Genomic DNA, 13318 nt, shown 5'->3' with positions numbered 1-13318 from the left:
AAAAAAAAGAAATGCCCCGGGTGAGGATCGAACTCACGACCTTCAGATTCCTCTGACATTGGAAGCTTGACTGATTATGAGACTGACGCGCTACCTACTGCGCTACCGAGGCTTGAAACGCTGATCGGAAATTTAGATATATATTTCTCAACTGTCACAAATCACGTGCCAGACAAATGGAGACTGTGCTGGTTTTTCAACACCTTAACTTGCATTCGACTGTTGTAAATGATGCACAATGTGAGGAAACAGCAGTTAACATCATAATCCTGACAGATGTAATGAGAAGTGTATTTGAAAAAGGAATTGAAACATGCGTTTCTTTTTTTCATGTAAGCACTTCCTGTGTTGTGGCTGTACAGCCATTTCGTGTTTGCTGCATTTGTCACATATTTGTCGGTCAGACTATTTCAGGCAGACGGGTACAGCAGTAGAAGAACTGAGTGGAAATAGTTTGAAACAAATATGGTAATGATTATGAAGGAAAAACAGAAAAAAAAGAAATGCCCCGGGTGAGGATCGAACTCACGACCTTCAGATTGCTCTGACATTGGAAGCTTGACTGATTATGAGACTGACGCCCTACCTACTGCGCTACCAAGGCTTGAAACACTGATCGGAAATTTGGATATATATTTCTCAACTGTCACAAATCACGTGCCAGACAAATGGAGACTGTGCTGGTTTTTCAACACCTTAACTTGCATTCGACTGTTGTAAATGATGCACAATGTGAGGAAACAGCAGTTAACATCATAATCCTGACAGATGTAATGAGAAGTGTATTTGAAAAAGGAATTGAAACATGCGTTTCTGTTTTTCATGTAAGCACTTCCTGTGTTGTGGCTGTACAGCCATTTCGTGTTTGCTGCATTTGTCACATATTTGTCGGTCAGACTATTTCAGGCAGACGGGTACAGCAGTAGAAGAACTGAGTGGAAATAGTTTGAAACAAATATGGTAATGATTATGAAGGAAAAACAGAAAAAAAAGAAATGCCCCGGGTGAGGATCGAACTCACGACCTTCAGATTGCTCTGACATTGGAAGCTTGACTGATTATGAGACTGACGCCCTACCTACTGCGCTACCAAGGCTTGAAACAGTGATCGGAAATTTGGATATATATTTCTCAACTGTCACAAATCACGTGCCAGACAAATGGAGACTGTGCTGGTTTTTCAACACCTTAACTTGCATTCGACTGTTGTAAATGATGCACAATGTGAGGAAACAGCAGTTAACATCATAATCCTGACAGATGTAATGAGAAGTGTACTTGAAAAAGGAATTGAAACATGCGTTTATTTTCTTCATGTAAGCACTTCGTGTATTGTGGCTGTACAGCCATTTCGTGATAAATGGAGACTGTGCTGGTTTTTCAACACCTTTACTTGCATTCGACTGTTGTAAATGATGCACATTGTGAGGAAACAGCAGTTAACATCATAATCCTGAGAGACGTAAGGAGGAGTGTACTTGAAAAAGGAATTGAAACATGCGTTTATTTTCTTCATGTAAGCACTTCCTGTGTTGTGGCTGTACAGCCATTTCGTGGTTGCTGCATTTGTCACATATTTGTCGGTCAGACTATTTCAGGCAGACGGGTACAGCAGTAGAAGAGCTGAGTGGAAATAGTTTGAAACAAATATGGTAATGATTATGAAGGAAAAACAGAAAAAAAAGAAATGCCCCGGGTCAGGATCGAACTCACGACCTTCAGATTGCTTTGACATTGGAAGCTTGACTGATTATGAGACTGACGCGCTACCTACTGCGCTACCGAGGCTTGAAACGCTGATCGGAAATTTAGATATATATTTCTCAACTGTCACAAATCACGTGCCAGACAAATGGAGACTGTGCTGGTTTTTCAACACCTTAACTTGCATTCGACTGTTGTAAATGATGCACAATGTGAGGAAACAGCAGTTAACATCATAATCCTGACAGATGTAATGAGAAGTGTATTTGAAAAAGGAATTGAAACATGCGTTTCTTTTTTTCATGTAAGCACTTCCTGTGTTGTGGCTGTACAGCCATTTCGTGTTTGCTGCATTTGTCACATATTTGTCGGTCAGACTATTTCAGGCAGACGGGTACAGCAGTAGAAGAACTGAGTGGAAATAGTTTGAAACAAATATGGTAATGATTATGAAGGAAAAACAGAAAAAAAAGAAATGCCCCGGGTGAGGATCGAACTCACGACCTTCAGATTCCTCTGACATTGGAAGCTTGACTGATTATGAGACTGACGCGCTACCTACTGCGCTACCGAGGCTTGAAACACTGATCGGAAATTTAGATATATATTTCTCAACTGTCACAAATCACGTGCCAGACAAATGGAGACTGTGCTGGTTTTTCAACACCTTAACTTGCATTCGACTGTTGTAAATGATGCACAATGTGAGGAAACAGCAGTTAACATCATAATCCTGACAGATGTAATGAGAAGTGTATTTGAAAAAGGAATTGAAACATGCGTTTCTTTTTTTCATGTAAGCACTTCCTGTGTTGTGGCTGTACAGCCATTTCGTGTTTGCTGCATTTGTCACATATTTGTCGGTCAGACTATTTCAGGCAGACGGGTACAGCAGTAGAAGAACTGAGTGGAAATAGTTTGAAACAAATATGGTAATGATTATGAAGGAAAAACAGAAAAAAAAGAAATGCCCCGGGTGAGGATCGAACTCACGACCTTCAGATTGCTCTGACATTGGAAGCTTGACTGATTATGAGACTGACGCCCTACCTACTGCGCCACCAAGGCTTGAAACACTGATCGGAAATTTGGATATATATTTCTCAAGTGTCACAAATCACGTGCCAGACAAATGGAGACTGTGCTGGTTTTTCAACACCTTAACTTGCATTCGACTGCTGTAAATGATGCACAATGTGAGGAAACAGCAGTTAACATCATAATCCTGACAGATGTAATGAGAAGTGTACTTGAAAAAGGAATTGAAACATGCGTTTATTTTCTTTATGTAAGCACTTCGTGTATTGTGGCTGTACAGCCATTTCGTGATAAATGGAGACTGTGCTGGTTTTTCAACACCTTAACTTGCATTCGACTGTTGTAAATGATGCACAATGTGAGGAAACAGCAGTTAACATCATAATCCTGAGAGACGTAAGGAGGAGTGTACTTGAAAAAGGAATTGAAACATGCGTTTATTTTCTTTATGTAAGCACTTCCTGTGTTGTGGCTGTACAGCCATTTCGTGTTTGCTGCATTTGTCACATACTTATCGGTCAGAATATTTCAGGCAGACGGGTACAGCAGTAGAAGAGGTGAGTAGAAATAGTTTGAAACAAATATGGTAATGATTATGAAGGAAAAACAGAAAAAAAAAATGCCCCGGGTGAGGATCGAACTCACGACCTTCAGATTGCTCTGACATTGGAAGCTTGACTGATTATGAGACTGACGCGCTACCTACTGCGCTACCGAGGCTTGAAACACTGATCGGAAATTTAGATATATATTTCTCAACTGTCACAAATGAAGTGCCAGACAAATGGAGACTGTGCTGGTTTTTCAACACCTTAACTTGCATTCGACTGTTGTAAATGATGCACAATGTGAGGAAACAGCAGTTAACATCATAATTCTGACAGATGTAATGAGAAATGTACTTGAAAAAGGAATTGAAACATGCGTTTATTTTCTTCATGTAAGAAATTCGTGTATTGTGGCTGTACAGCCATTTCGTGATAAATGGAGACTGTGCTGGTTTTTCAACACCTTAACTTGCATTCGACTGTTGTAAATGATGCACAATGTGAGGAAACAGCAGTTAACATCATAATCCTGAGATACGTAAGGAGGAGTGTACTTGAAAAAGGAATTGAAACATGCGTTTATTTTCTTCATGTAAGCACTTCCTGTGTTGTGGCTGTACAGCCATTTCGTGTTTGCTGCATTTGTCACATACTTATCGGTCAGAATATTTCAGGCAGATGGGTACAGCAGTAGAAGAGCTGAGTAGAAATAGTTTGAAACAAATATGGTAATGATTATGAAAGAAAAACAGAAAAAAGAAATGCCCCGGGTGAGGATCGAACTCACGACCTTCAGATTGCTCTGACATTGGAAGCTTGACTGATTATGAGACTGACGCGCTACCTACTGCGCTACCGAGGCTTGAAACGCTGATCGGAAATTTAAATATATATTTCTCAAGTGTCACAAATCAAGTGCCAGACAAATGGAGACTGTGCTGGTTTTTCAACACCTTAACTTGCATTCGACTGTTGTAAATGATGCACAAAGTGAGGAAACAGCAGTTAACATCATAATCCTGAGAGACGTAAGGAGGAGTGTACTTGAAAAAGGAATTGAAACATGCGTTTATTTTCTTCATGTAAGCACTTCCTGTGTTGTGGCTGTACAGCCATTTCGTGTTTGCTGCATTTGTCACATACTTATCGGTCAGAATATTTCAGGCAGATGGGTACAGCAGTAGAAGAGGTGAGTAGAAATAGTTTGAAACAAATATGGTAATGATTATGAAGGAAAAACAGAAAAAAGAAATGCCCCGGGTGAGGATCGAACTCACGACCTTCAGATTGCTCTGACATTGGAAGCTTGACTGATTATGAGACTGACGCGCTACCTACTGCGCTACCGAGGCTTGAAACGCTGATCGGAAATTTAGATATATATTTCTCAACTGTCACAAATGAAGTCCCAGATAAATGGAGACTGTGCTGGTTTTTCAACACCTTAACTTGCATTCGACTGTTGTAAATGATGCACAATGTGAGGAAACAGCAGTTAACATCATAATCCTGAGAGACGTAAGGAGGAGTGTACTTGAAAAAGGAATTGAAATATGCGTTTCTTTTCTTCATGTAAGCACTTCCTGTGTTGTGGCTGTACAGCCATTTCGTGTTTGCTGCATTTGTCACATACTCATCGGTCAGACTATTTCAGGCAGATGGGTACAGCAGTAGAAGAGCTGAGTGGAAATAGTTTGAAACAAATATGGTAATGATTATGAAGGAAAAACAGAAAAAAGAAATGCCCCGGGTGAGGATCGAACTCACGACCTTCAGATTGCTCTGACATTGGAAGCTTGACTGATTATGAGACTGACGCGCTACCTACTGCGCCACCGAGGCTTGAAACGCTGGTCAGAAATTTAAATATATATTTCTCAACTGTCACAAATCACGTGCCAGACAAATGGAGACTGTGCTGGTTTTTCAACACCTTAACTTGCATTCGACTGTTGTAAATGATGCACAATGTGAGGAAACAGCAGTTAACATCATAATCCTGAGAGACGTAAGGAGGAGTGTACTTGAAAAAGGAATTGAAACATGCGTTTATTTTCTTCATGTAAGCACTTCCTGTGTTGTGGCTGTACAGCCATTTCGTGTTTGCTGCATTTGTCACATATTTATCGGTCAGACTATTTCAGGCAGACGGGTACAGCAGTAGAAGAGCTGAGTGGAGATAGTTTGAAACAAATATGGTAATGATTATGAAGGAAAAACAGAAAAAAAAGAAATGCCCAGATGTTATGAGAAGTGTACATGAAAAAGGAATTGAAACATGCGTTTATTTTCTTCATGTAAGCACTTCCTCTGTTGTGGCTGTACTGGCATTTCGTGATAAGTGGAGACTGTGCTGGTTTTTCAACACCTTAACTTGCATTCGACTGTTGTAAATGATGCACAATGTGAGGAAACAGCAGTTAACATCATAATCCTGAGAGACGTAAAAAAAGAAATGCCCCGGGTGAGGATCGAACTCACGACCTTCAGATTGCTCTGACATTGGAAGCTTGACTGATTATGAGACTGACGCGCTACCTACTGCGCTACCGAGGCTTGAAACGCAGATCGGAAATTTAAATATATATTTCTCAACTGTCACAAATCACGTGCCAGACAAATGGCGACTGTGCTGGTTTTTCAACACCTTAACTTGCATTCGACTGTTGTAAATGATGCACAATGTGAGGAAACAGCAGTTAACATCATAATCCTGACAGATGTAATGAGAAGTGTATTTGAAAAAGGAATTGAAACATGCGTTTCTTTTTTTCATGTAAGCACTTTCTGTGTTGTGGCTGTACAGCCATTTCGTGTTTGCTGCATTTGTCACATATTTGTCGGTCAGACTATTTCAGGCAGACGGGTACAGCAGTAGAAGAGCTGAGTGGAAATAGTTTGAAACAAATATGGTAATGATTATGAAGGAAAAACAGAAAAAAAAAGAAATGCCCCGGGTGAGGATCGAACTCACGACCTTCAGATTGCTCTGACATTGGAAGCTTGACTGATTATGAGACTGACGCGCTACCTACTGCGCCACCGAGGCTTGAAACGCTGGTCAGAAATTTAAATATATATTTCTCAACTGTCACAAATCACGTGCCAGACAAATGGAGACTGTGCTGGTTTTTCAACACCTTAACTTGCATTCGACTGTTGTAAATGATGCACAATGTGAGGAAACAGCAGTTAACATCATAATCCTGAGAGACGTAAGGAGGAGTGTACTTGAAAAAGGAATTGAAATATGCGTTTCTTTTCTTCATGTAAGCACTTCCTGTGTTGTGGCTGTACAGCCATTTCGTGTTTGCTGCATTTGTCACATATTTATCGGTCAGACTATTTCAGGCAGACGGGTACAGCAGTAGAAGAGCTGAGTGGAGATAGTTTGAAACAAATATGGTAATGATTATGAAGGAAAAACAGAAAAAAAAGAAATGCCCAGATGTAATAAGAAGTGTACATGAAAAAGGAATTGAAACATGCGTTTATTTTCTTCATGTAAGCACTTCCTCTGTTGTGGCTGTACTGGCATTTCGTGATAAGTGGAGACTGTGCTGGTTTTTCAACACCTTAACTTGCATTCGACTGTTGTAAATGATGCACAATGTGAGGAAACAGCAGTTAACATCATAATCCTGAGAGACGTAAAAAAAGAAATGCCCCGGGTGAGGATCGAACTCACGACCTTCAGATTGCTCTGACATTGGAAGCTTGACTGATTATGAGACTGACGCGCTACCTACTGCGCTACCGAGGCTTGAAACGCAGATCGGAAATTTAAATATATGTTTCTCAACTGTCACAAATCACGTGCCAGACAAATGGCGACTGTGCTGGTTTTTCAACACCTTAACTTGCATTCGACTGTTGTAAATGATGCACAATGTGAGGAAACAGCAGTTAACATCATAATCCTGACAGATGTAATGAGAAGTGTATTTGAAAAAGGAATTGAAACATGCGTTTCTTTTTTTCATGTAAGCACTTTCTGTGTTGTGGCTGTACAGCCATTTCGTGTTTGCTGCATTTGTCACATATTTGTCGGTCAGACTATTTCAGGCAGACGGGTACAGCAGTAGAAGAACTGAGTGGAAATAGTTTGAAACAAATATGGTAATGATTATGAAGGAAAAACAGAAAAAAAAAGAAATGCCCCGGGTGAGGATCGAACTCACGACCTTCAGATTGCTCTGACATTGGAAGCTTGACTGATTATGAGACTGACGCGCTACCTACTGCGCTGCCGAGGCTTGAAACGCTGATCGGAAATCTAAATATGTATTTCTCAACTGTCACAAATCACGTGCCAGACAAATGGAGACTGTGCTGGTTTTTCAACACCTTAACTTGCATTCGACTGTTGTAAATGATGCACAATGTGAGGAAACAGCAGTTAACATCATAATCCTGAGAGACGTAAGGAGGAGTGTACTTGAAAAAGGAATTGAAACATGCGTTTATTTTCTTCATGTAAGCACTTCCTGTGTTGTGGCTGTACAGCCATTTCGTGATAAATGGAGACTGTGCTGGTTTTTCAACACCTTAACTTGCATTCGACTGTTGTAAATGATGCACAATGTGAGGAAACAGCAGTTAACATTATAATCCTGAGAGACGTAAGGAGGAGTGTACTTGAAAAAGGAATTGAAACATGCGTTTATTTTCTTCATGTAAGCACTTCCCGTGTTGTGGCTGTACAGCCATTTCGTGTTTGCTGCATTTGTCACATATTTATCGGTCAGACTATTTCAGGCAGACGGGTACAGCAGTGGAAGAGCTGAGTGGAAATAGTTTGAAACAAATATGGTAATGATTATGAAGGAAAAACAGAAAAAAAAGAAATGCCCCGGGTGAGGATCGAACTCACGACCTTCAGATTGCTCTGACATTGGAAGCTTGACTGATTGTGAGACTGACGCGCTACCTACTGCGCTACCGAGGCTTGAAACGCTGATCGGAAATTTAGATATATATTTCTCAACTGTCACAAATGAAGTGCCAGATAAATGGAGACTGTGCTGGTTTTTCAACACCTTAACTTGCATTCGACTGTTGTAAATGATGCACAATGTGAGGAAAGAGCAGTTAACATCATAATCCTGACAGATGTAATGAGAAGTGTATTTGAAAAAGGAATTGAAACATGCGTTTCTTTTTTTCATGTAAGCACTTCCTGTGTTGTGGCTGTACAGCCATTTCGTGTTTGCTGCATTTGTCACATACTTATCGGTCAGAATATTTCAGGCAGACGGGTACAGCAGTAGAAGAGCTGAGTAGAAATAGTTTGAAACAAATATGGTAATGATTATGAAGGAAAAACAGAAAAAAAAGAAATGCCCCGGGTGAGGATCGAACTCACGACCTTCAGATTGCTCTGACATTGGAAGCTTGACTGATTATGAGAGAGACGCGCTACCTACTGCGCTACCGAGGCTTGAAACGCTGATCGGAAATTTAGATATATATTTCTCAACTGTCACAAATGAAGTGCCAGACAAATGGAGATTGTGCTGGTTTTTCAAAACCTTAACTTGCATTCGACTGTTGTAAATGATGCACAAAGTGAGGAAACAGCAGTTAACATCATAATCCTGAGAGACGTAAGGAGGAGTGTACTTGAAAAAGGAATTGAAACATGCGTTTATTTTCTTCATGTAAGCACTTCCTGTGTTGTGGCTGTACAGCCATTTCGTGTTTGCTGCATTTGTCACATATTTATCGGTCAGACTATTTCAGGCAGACGGGTACAGCAGTAGAAGAGGTGAGTAGAAATAGTTTGAAACAAATATGGTAATGATTATGAAGGAAAAACAGAAAAAAGAAATGCCCCGGGTGAGGATCGAACTCACGACCTTCAGATTGCTCTGACATTGGAAGCTTGACTGATTGTGAGACTGACGCGCTACCTACTGCGCTACCGAGGCTTGAAACGCTGATCGGAAATTTAGATATATATTTCTCAACTGTCACAAATGAAGTGCCAGATAAATGGAGACTGTGCTGGTTTTTCAACACCTTAACTTGCATTCGACTGTTGTAAATGATGCACAATGTGAGGAAAGAGCAGTTAACATCATAATCCTGACAGATGTAATGAGAAGTGTATTTGAAAAAGGAATTGAAACATGCGTTTCTTTTTTTCATGTAAGCACTTCCTGTGTTGTGGCTGTACAGCCATTTCGTGTTTGCTGCATTTGTCACATACTTATCGGTCAGAATATTTCAGGCAGACGGGTACAGCAGTAGAAGAGCTGAGTAGAAATAGTTTGAAACAAATATGGTAATGATTATGAAGGAAAAACAGAAAAAAAAGAAATGCCCCGGGTGAGGATCGAACTCACGACCTTCAGATTGCTCTGACATTGGAAGCTTGACTGATTATGAGAGAGACGCGCTACCTACTGCGCTACCGAGGCTTGAAACGCTGATCGGAAATTTAGATATATATTTCTCAACTGTCACAAATGAAGTGCCAGACAAATGGAGATTGTGCTGGTTTTTCAAAACCTTAACTTGCATTCGACTGTTGTAAATGATGCACAAAGTGAGGAAACAGCAGTTAACATCATAATCCTGAGAGACGTAAGGAGGAGTGTACTTGAAAAAGGAATTGAAACATGCGTTTATTTTCTTCATGTTAGCACTTCCTGTGTTGTGGCTGTACAGCCATTTCGTGTTTGCTGCATTTGTCACATATTTATCGGTCAGACTATTTCAGGCAGACGGGTACAGCAGTAGAAGAGCTGAGTAGAAATAGTTTGAAACAAATATGGTAATGATTATGAAGGAAAAACAGAAAAAAGAAATGCCCTGGGGTGAGGATCGAACTCACGACCTTCAGATTGCTCTGACATTGGAAGCTTGACTGATTGTGAGACTGACGCGCTACCTACTGCGCTACCGAGGCTTGAAACGCTGATCGGAAATTTAGATATATATTTCTCAAGTGTCACAAATCACGTGCCAGACAATTGGATACTGTGCTGGTTTTTCAACACCTTAACTTGCATTCGACTGTTGTAAATGATGCACAATGTGAGGAAACAGCAGTTAACATCATAATCCTGAGAGACGTAAGGAGGAGTGTACTTGAAAAAGGAATTGAAACATGCGTTTATTTTCTTCATGTAAGCACTTCCTGTGTTGTGGCTGTACAGCCATTTCGTGGTTGCTGCATTTGTCACATATTTATCGGTCAGACTATTTTTGAGGCAGACGGGTACAGCAGTAGAAGAACTGAGTGGAAATAGTTTGAAACAAATATGGTAATGATTATGAAGGAAAAACAGAAAAAAGAAATGCCCCGGGTGAGGATCGAACTCACGACCTTCAGATTGCTCTGACATTGGAAGCTTGACTGATTATGAGACTGACACGCTACCTACTGCGCTACCGAGGCTTGAAACGCTGATCGGAAATTTAGACATATATTTCTCAACTGTCAGAAATGAAGTGCCAGACAAATGGAGACTGTGCTGGTTTTTCAACACCTTAACTTGCATTCGACTGTTGTAAATGATGCACAATGTGAGGAAACAGCAGTTAACATCATAATCCTGAGAGACGTAAGGAGGAGTGTACTTGAAAAAGGAATTGAAAAATGCGTTTATTTTCTTCATGTAAGCACTTCCTGTGTTGTGGCTGTACAGCCATTTCGTGTTTGCTGCATTTGTCACATATTTATCGGTCAGAATATTTTTGAGGCAGACGGGTACAGCAGTAGAAGAGCTGAGTAGAAATAGTTTGAAACAAATATGGTAATGATTATGAAGGAAAAACAGAAAAAAGAAATGCCCCGGGTGAGGATCGAACTCACGACCTTCAGATTGCTCTGACATTGGAAGCTTGACTGATTATGAGACTGACGCGATACCTACTGCGCTACCGAGGCTTGAAACGCTGATCGGAAATGTAGATATATATTTCTCAACTGTCACAAATCACGTGCCAGATAAATGGATACTGTGCTGGTTTTTCAACACCTTAACGTGCATTCGACTGTTGTAAATGATGCACAATGTGAGGAAACAGAAGTTAACATCATAATCCTGAGAGACGTAAGGAGGAGTGTACTTGAAAAAGGAATTGAAAAATGCGTTTATTTTCTTCATGTAAGCACTTCCTGTGTTGTGGCTGTACAGCCATTTCGTGTTTGCTGCATTTGTCACATATTTATCGGTCAGACTATTTCAGGCAGACGGGTACAGCAGTAGAAGAGCTGAGTGGAAACAGTTTGAAACGAATATGGTAATGATTATGAAGGAAAAACAGAAAAAAGAAATGCCCCGGGTGAGGATCGAACTCACGACCTTCAGATTGCTCTGACATTGGAAGCTTGACTGATTATGAGACTGACGCGATACCTACTGAGCTACCGAGGCTTGAAACGCTGATCGGAAATGTAGATATATATTTCTCAACTGTCACAAATCACGTGCCAGATAAATGGAGACTGTGCTGTCTTTTCAACACCTTAACTTGCATTCGACTGTTGTAAATGATGCACAGTATGAGGAAACAGAAACTAACATCATAATCCCGAGAGACGTAAGGAGGAGTGTACTTGAAAAAGGAATTGAAAAATGCGTTTATTTTCTTCATGTAAGCACTTCCTGTGTTGTGGCTGTACAGCCATTTCGTGTTTCCTGCATTTGTCACATATTTATCGGTCAGACTATTTCAGGCAGACGGGTACAGCAGTAGAAGAGCTGAGTGGAAACAGTTTGAAACGAATATGGTAATGATTATGAAGGAAAAACAGAAAAACGAAATGCCCCGGGTGAGGATCGAACTCACGACCTTCAGATTGCTCTGACATTGGAAGCTTGACTGATTATGAGACTGACGCAATACCTACTGCGCTACCGAGGCTTGAAACGCTGATCGGAAATTTAGATATATATTTCTCAACTGTCACAAATGAAGTCCCAGATAAATGTAGACTGTGCTGGTTTTTCAACACCTTAACTTGCATTCGACTGTTGTAAATGATGCACAATGTGAGGAAACAGCAGTTAACATCATGATCATGAGAGACGTAAGGAGGAGTGTACTTGAAAAAGGAATTGAAAAATGCGTTTATTTTCTTCATGTAAGCACTTCCTGTGTTGTGGCTGTACAGCCATCTCGTGATAAATGGAGACTGTGCTGGTTTTTCAACACCTTAACTTGCATTCGACTGTTGTAAATGATGCACAATGTGAGGAAACAGCAGTTAACATCATAATCCTGAGAGACGTAAGGAGGAGTGTACTTGAAAAAGGAATTGAAACATGCGTTTATTTTCTTCATGTAAGCACTTCCTGTGTTGTGGCTGTACAGCCATTTCGTGTTTGCTGCATTTGTCACATATTTATCGGTCAGACTATTTCAGGCAGACGGGTACAGCAGTAGAAGAGCTGAGTGGAAACAGTTTGAAACGAATATGGTAATGATTATGAAGGAAAAACAGAAAAACGAAATGCCCCGGGTGAGGATCGAACTCACGACCTTCAGATTGCTCTGACATTGGAAGCTTGACTGATTATGAGACTGACGCGATACCTACTGCGCTACCGAGGCTTGAAACGCTGATCGGAAATGTAGATATATATTTCTCAACTGTCACAAATCACGTGCCAGATAAATGGATACTGTGCTGGTTTTTCAACACCTTAACGTGCATTCGACTGTTGTAAATGATGCACAATGTGAGGAAACAGAAGTTAACATCATAATCCTGAGAGACGTAAGGAGGAGTGTACTTGAAAAAGGAATTGAAAAATGCGTTTATTTTCTTCATGTAAGCACTTCCTGTGTTGTGGCTGTACAGCCATTTCGTGTTTGCTGCATTTGTCACATATTTATCGGTCAGACTATTTCAGGCAGACGGGTACAGCAGTAGAAGAGCTGAGTGGAAACAGTTTGAAACGAATATGGTAATGATTATGAAGGAAAAACAGAAAAAAGAAATGCCCCGGGTGAGGATCGAACTCACGACCTTCAGATTGCTCTGACATTGGAAGCTTGACTGATTATGAGAC

General features: G+C 40.5%; 12 non-coding genes across 12 annotated transcripts; all 12 read right to left on the bottom strand.

Moving 5' to 3' along the window:
* Positions 1-12: 12 nt before the first annotated feature.
* On the bottom strand, positions 13-112 carry Trnam-cau (transfer RNA methionine (anticodon CAU)). Its single transcript has 2 exons — positions 76-112; positions 13-48 (listed from the first exon to the last, which is right to left on the bottom strand). It is a non-coding gene; the product is annotated as a tRNA-Met (tRNA).
* Positions 113-2180: 2068 nt separating this feature from the next.
* On the bottom strand, positions 2181-2280 carry Trnam-cau (transfer RNA methionine (anticodon CAU)). The gene is made up of 2 exons: positions 2244-2280; positions 2181-2216 (listed from the first exon to the last, which is right to left on the bottom strand). It is a non-coding gene; the product is annotated as a tRNA-Met (tRNA).
* Positions 2281-3362: 1082 nt separating this feature from the next.
* Positions 3363-3462, bottom strand: Trnam-cau (transfer RNA methionine (anticodon CAU)). The gene is made up of 2 exons: positions 3426-3462; positions 3363-3398 (listed from the first exon to the last, which is right to left on the bottom strand). It is a non-coding gene; the product is annotated as a tRNA-Met (tRNA).
* A 590-nt stretch (positions 3463-4052) lies between these two features.
* On the bottom strand, positions 4053-4152 carry Trnam-cau (transfer RNA methionine (anticodon CAU)). Its single transcript has 2 exons — positions 4116-4152; positions 4053-4088 (listed from the first exon to the last, which is right to left on the bottom strand). It is a non-coding gene; the product is annotated as a tRNA-Met (tRNA).
* A 390-nt stretch (positions 4153-4542) lies between these two features.
* Positions 4543-4642, bottom strand: Trnam-cau (transfer RNA methionine (anticodon CAU)). Its single transcript has 2 exons — positions 4606-4642; positions 4543-4578 (listed from the first exon to the last, which is right to left on the bottom strand). It is a non-coding gene; the product is annotated as a tRNA-Met (tRNA).
* A 390-nt stretch (positions 4643-5032) lies between these two features.
* Positions 5033-5132, bottom strand: Trnam-cau (transfer RNA methionine (anticodon CAU)). The gene is made up of 2 exons: positions 5096-5132; positions 5033-5068 (listed from the first exon to the last, which is right to left on the bottom strand). It is a non-coding gene; the product is annotated as a tRNA-Met (tRNA).
* Positions 5133-5746: 614 nt separating this feature from the next.
* Positions 5747-5846, bottom strand: Trnam-cau (transfer RNA methionine (anticodon CAU)). Its single transcript has 2 exons — positions 5810-5846; positions 5747-5782 (listed from the first exon to the last, which is right to left on the bottom strand). It is a non-coding gene; the product is annotated as a tRNA-Met (tRNA).
* Positions 5847-6239: 393 nt separating this feature from the next.
* Positions 6240-6339, bottom strand: Trnam-cau (transfer RNA methionine (anticodon CAU)). Its single transcript has 2 exons — positions 6303-6339; positions 6240-6275 (listed from the first exon to the last, which is right to left on the bottom strand). It is a non-coding gene; the product is annotated as a tRNA-Met (tRNA).
* Positions 6340-6953: 614 nt separating this feature from the next.
* Trnam-cau (transfer RNA methionine (anticodon CAU)) lies at positions 6954-7053 on the bottom strand. The gene is made up of 2 exons: positions 7017-7053; positions 6954-6989 (listed from the first exon to the last, which is right to left on the bottom strand). It is a non-coding gene; the product is annotated as a tRNA-Met (tRNA).
* Positions 7054-8138: 1085 nt separating this feature from the next.
* Trnav-cac (transfer RNA valine (anticodon CAC)) lies at positions 8139-8238 on the bottom strand. The gene is made up of 2 exons: positions 8202-8238; positions 8139-8174 (listed from the first exon to the last, which is right to left on the bottom strand). It is a non-coding gene; the product is annotated as a tRNA-Val (tRNA).
* An 882-nt stretch (positions 8239-9120) lies between these two features.
* Trnav-cac (transfer RNA valine (anticodon CAC)) lies at positions 9121-9220 on the bottom strand. The gene is made up of 2 exons: positions 9184-9220; positions 9121-9156 (listed from the first exon to the last, which is right to left on the bottom strand). It is a non-coding gene; the product is annotated as a tRNA-Val (tRNA).
* An 882-nt stretch (positions 9221-10102) lies between these two features.
* On the bottom strand, positions 10103-10203 carry Trnav-cac (transfer RNA valine (anticodon CAC)). The gene is made up of 2 exons: positions 10167-10203; positions 10103-10139 (listed from the first exon to the last, which is right to left on the bottom strand). It is a non-coding gene; the product is annotated as a tRNA-Val (tRNA).
* Between the last annotated feature and the right edge of the window lie 3115 nt (positions 10204-13318).

This window comes from Haliotis asinina, chromosome 2 (assembly GCF_037392515.1).
Source record: "Haliotis asinina isolate JCU_RB_2024 chromosome 2, JCU_Hal_asi_v2, whole genome shotgun sequence".
In the NCBI taxonomy this organism is placed as follows: domain Eukaryota; kingdom Metazoa; phylum Mollusca; class Gastropoda; order Lepetellida; family Haliotidae; genus Haliotis; species Haliotis asinina.
The sequence above is the reverse complement of the archived record's forward strand: the minus strand, read 5'-3'. Positions and strand labels throughout refer to the sequence as shown.